Source organism: Triticum aestivum, chromosome 5B (genome assembly GCF_018294505.1).
Source record: "Triticum aestivum cultivar Chinese Spring chromosome 5B, IWGSC CS RefSeq v2.1, whole genome shotgun sequence".
NCBI classification, from domain to species: Eukaryota; Viridiplantae; Streptophyta; class Magnoliopsida; order Poales; family Poaceae; genus Triticum; species Triticum aestivum.
This window is the reverse complement of record NC_057807.1, coordinates 314,608,040-314,613,162: the sequence shown is the minus strand read 5'-3', so window position 1 is coordinate 314,613,162 and position 5,123 is coordinate 314,608,040. Positions and strand designations below refer to the sequence as shown.

At 39.6% G+C, this 5,123-nt stretch overlaps 1 non-coding gene across 1 annotated transcript; it reads right to left on the bottom strand.

Moving 5' to 3' along the window:
• Positions 1–598: 598 nt before the first annotated feature.
• On the bottom strand, positions 599–705 carry LOC123118062 (small nucleolar RNA R71). The gene has a single exon (XR_006457688.1). It is a non-coding gene; the product is annotated as a small nucleolar RNA R71 (small nucleolar RNA).
• Positions 706–5,123: the final 4,418 nt, after the last annotated feature.

The window sequence follows — 5,123 nt, the reverse complement described above, 5'->3', positions numbered from 1 at the left end:
TTTTAGGTCGATTATGTAGTATTGCTGGCAACTAACAATTTCCAAACATTGGCTGCAGTTTTGAGAGAAACTAGCATGTGTCCATTTCAGGAACTTTATAGGAAATTGTCTTATGCTTCAACCTGAATATTCACTAGAGCCGTTTGATCCAGAAATTGAAAGGACCTTATTGAGAAAAAGAAGAGAGAATCAAATACGGTTTCAAGTTGCTGAAACTTTGCAAGATCAAGAAGAACAAAAGATGCCTGATTCAGTACCTTTGCTCAGGGACTTGTGGATCCCGAGAGATCATGGGATACCAGGAGAAATGGTGCAACCAATTATTCAGGCGAATAATTTTGAATTGAAGCCTGCTTTGATTAACATGGTACAACAGTCAGAAGACCCCCATGAGCATATCAGGACTTTCTTGGAGTATTGTAACACCCTCAAGCAAAATGGAGTTTCACCGAGTGCTATCAGATTATCACTATTCCCATCTTCCTTGAGAGATGGAGCAAGAGTATGGCTTCACTCCTTGCCTGAACATCTGAAGGATACTTGGGAGACTTTATTGCAGACATTTCTTGAGAGATACTTTCCACCAACAAAAGCTGCTGAATATAGGGACAAGTTAACAAGGTTTACTCAATATGATGGAGAGAGTTTGTATGACGCATGGCAAAGATTCAACTCTTTAATCAGAATGTGTCCTCATCATGGTTTAGAAAGATGGCTGGTGTTACAAACCTTTTACAAAGGACTGTCCACTCAGACCAGAGCTTTTGTCGATTCTGCTGCTGGAGGAGGAATTATGAACAAAACCCTTGATGAAGCATTTGCATTGATTGAAAGTATGGTGTCTCATCATTTCCAATGGTCAAGTGAAAGAGCAATAGCACCACCACATCCTGGTGTGTATAATGTGTCTGCAAATGATAGCATGGCGGCTCAGATTGACATCTTGAACAAGAAGATGGATAGTATCATGTCAAATTGCATCGGTACATCTGTAGCTTCAGTAAGTGTGCCTCAAATGTGTGATGTATGTGGCCAAGCAGGTCATCCTTCAACTGAATGTACCTTTTATTCAGCAATTGCATCATCAGTTTCAGAAGTAAGTTATGCCCAAGGTCAAGGTCCATTCTCAAACAGCTATAATCCTTCCTGGAGGAACCATCCAAACTTGTCATACAAGAATAATCAGTCATATGCAAGTGGATCGACAGTATAAGGAAATCGACCATCAAATCATCCAAATCAATTTCAAGTGCCGAGGCATAATGAACAACAAAATGTTCAGTCAAATGGAATGGAGGAAATCATGAAGATGCAGTTGGAATTGATGAATAATATGACAAATGAAGTCAATGGCTTAAAGGATTCTGTTAAGATGCTTGTGAGCAAAATGGATAGTATGGTGGGAGAAAATGAAGCAAGGCTGCCTGCTCAACCAATTCCAAACCCAAAAGCTCACTGTGGGGCAATATCTTCAGTTGATGCAGTGACTACAAGGAGTGGAGCTATGACAGGACCTTTACTTCCTATTCCGAAGACATATGTGCCTCCTGCTATGAGGCCAAGTTCATCCGGAACTCCACCTTCAACATCATCAGACAAAATAAAGGAGAAAGAAGTTGATAACCGAATTGAAACTGAAGTCGAATTTCCTGGTTTTCAAACAAGAGCTGAGCCTTTGCTAGAGGAAGCAATAACAACCAACAACATTCCTTTTCCTGAGCGGTTCAACAAACCCAAAGATGACAAGCAATTTGCCAAATTCTTGGAAACTATGAAGGGAGTTCAGATTACTATTCCTATTCTTGAAGTTGTCTTGCATGTTCCAATGTATGCCAAATATTTCAAGGAATTGCTAACAAAGAAAAGAAGCATGTCTGAGCCAGAAGTAGTGACTCTATCAAAGGAATGCAGTGCAATAATTCAGAATTCCATGCCTGAAAAATTGGATGATCCAGGAAGCTTTTGTGTACCATGTGTGATTGGAAACAAAACTTACAGTGCTCTGTGTGACTTGGGCTCAAGTGTTAGTGTGTTACCACATTCAGTTAGCAAAAGGATGTTCTTGGGAGAACTAAATCCAACAGCCATAACTCTTCAGTTAGCCGACAGAACATATAGGAAACCTGTTGGAATTCTTGAGGATGTTCCAATCAAAGTTGGGAAGTTTGCTTATCCGGTTGACTTTGTAGTGCTAGATATGGAGGACAAAAGTGAGGCTGTGATTCTTGGAAGACCATTTTTGGCCACAGCTGGTGCACTTATTGATGTCCAAGAAGCTAAATTGAGCCTGAGGTTCAGAAATGAAAAGGTGGAGTTTGACATGAAGCATGCAACACATGTCCCGCAAAGAGAAGAACACTGCTACAGAATTGATACATTACAAAAATGTGTGGAAGAAGGTTATGAAGAGAGGTATGGAAGAAATTGTTGTGAAGTAGTTGAGGAGGTCAATAGTGAAATCAAATATGAAGAAATCAGACCTGTGAGCATATTGGAAAGCAGTACAAGGCCACTAGAGAAGATGCAATCAAGGCAAATAGAAATGAAACAACTTCCGGAAAGTTTGAAGTATGCATTCTTAGACAATGACAACCAGTGGCCAATTATCGTGAATAGGGAGTTGACGGAAAGGCAAATAAAAGGGCTTCAAGCAGTTTTGCAAAAGTACAAGGATGTTATTGGATATTCGATTGATGATATGAAAGGGATAAATCCTGTTGTCTGCTCTCATAGGATTTACTTGAAAGAAAGCAGTGTGCCAATTAGAGAAAATCAAAGAAGGTTAAATCCCCATTTGCAAGAGGTTGTGAAAAAGGAGATCCTTAAATTGCTTTCTGTTGATATCATTTACCCCATTTCGGACAGTGAGTGGGTGAGTCCCATTCACATGGTGCCCAAAAAAGGAGGAATAACTGTCATTGAAAATGAACAAGGGCAAACGATTCCTAGTAGGACTGTCACAAGGTGGAGAATGGTCAATGATTTCAGAAAGTTAAATGAAGCAACAAGGAAGGACCATTTTCCTTTACCTTTCATTGACCAAATGTTGGAAAGGCTTGATGGGCATGAATATTTCTGCTGCTTAGATGGGTATTCAGGATTCTTGCAAATCCCAATTCATCCGGATGATCAAGATAAAACAACTTTCACTTGCCCATACGGAACATTTGCTTACAAAAGACTAGCTTATGGACTTTGTAATGCACCTCCAACATTTCAAAGGTTTGTACTCTCTATATTCTCTGATATGATAGGAATCAAAGTGGAGGTGTTCATAGATGATATTACAGTCGTTGGAAAAAGTTATGAAGATTGCTTGAATAATCTAGCAGCAGTTCTTCAGAGGTGTTCAGAACACAACCTAGTCCTAAACTGGGAGAAGTGTCAGTTTCTTGTAAGGGAAGGAATTATTTTGGGACATTTGGTATCTAAAAGAGGAATTGAGGTTGATCCAGCAAAAGTTGAAGTAATATCAGAACTCCCACCACCTGTAAATGTGAAGGGGGTGAGGAGCTTTTTGGGACATGCTGGGTTCTATAGAAGATTCATAAAGGATTTCTCCAAGATAGCCAAACCCCTCACTAATCTCCTAAACAATGATGTAAAGTTCAACTTCGATGCAGAATGTGAAAAATCCTTCAACTTGCTCAAGGAAGCATTGGTCACTCCTCCAGTAGTGCAACCCCCTGACTGGGAATTACCATTTGAGATAATGTGTGATGCAAGCGACTTTGCTGTAGGTGCAGTACTTGGACAAAGAAAAGGAAAAGATTTGCATGTAATATACTATGCTAGCAAAACACTTGATAATGCTCAAGCTAATTACACAACCACCGAAAAGGAATTGTTGGCAGTAGTGTATGCCTTTGAAAAATTCAGGCAATATCTTGTGGGATCTCATTGTGTAGTTTACACAGACCACGCTGCAATAAGATATCTACTCAGCAAGAAAGAAGCCAAGCCAAGGTTAATTAGATGGATACTCTTGCTTCAAGAATTTGATATGGAAATCAAGGACAAGAAAGGAGCTGAAAATGTTGTGGCAGATCACTTGTCGAGATTGCAAAACAATGCAGTAGACTCCTTACTAATCAATGATGTTTCACTAGGGATCAATCTTATGCAAGTGACTAGTATACAAAACTATACACCATGGTACGCAGATATAGTTAATTATCTGGTCTGTAACAAAGTTCCTACAGATTTTGGGTATCAAAAGAAGAAGAAATTCCTATCAGATATGAAGTACTTCTTTTGGGATGAACCTTACTTATTCAAGCATTGTGCTGATGGTATTGTTCGAAGATGCTTGCCGGAAAGTGAAGCTAAAAGTGTGATCTATCATTGTCATTCATCCCCTTATGGAGGTCATGCAAGTACTCGAAAGACTCAAGCAAAAAATTTGCAAGCAGGATTTTATTGGCCAACTTTATTCAAGGATGTACATTCCTATATTGAAGCTTGTGATCCTTGTCAGAGAACTGGAAAGATTTCAAAAAGGCAAGAGATGCCTCAAAAAGGAATTCTTGAAGTAGAGCTCTTTGATGTATGGGGAATTGACTATGTTGGACCCTTGCCACCATCAAAAGGGTACAAATACATATTGGTGGCAGTGGACTATGTGTCAAAATGGGTTGAGGCTGTACCAACTGTCAATGCTGATTCCAAGTCAGTTTGCAATTTATTCAAGCAAGTGATCTTTCCAAGATTTGGTGTGCCACGGATTGTTATCAATGATGGAGGAACACATTTCAACAACTCCCAACTAGAATCTCTCTTAGCAAAATATGGAGTTCGTAATCACAGAATTACAACTCCATATCACCCGCAAGCAAATGGACAAGTGGAGTTGTCTAATAGAGAAATAAAGGCCATTCTGGAGAAGGTGGTATCGAAGTCAAGGTCTGACTGGGTACTGAAATTACCAGACACACTGTGGGCATATAGGACAGCCTATAAAACACCAATTGGAATGTCACCATTCAGGTTAATATATGGAAAAGCATGCCATCTACCCGTTGAACTTGAATACAAAGCTCAATGGGCACTAAGGAAACTCAATATGGACCTTGATACAGCAGGAAATCATAGAAAACTTCAACTCTGTGAAATGGAAGAACTGA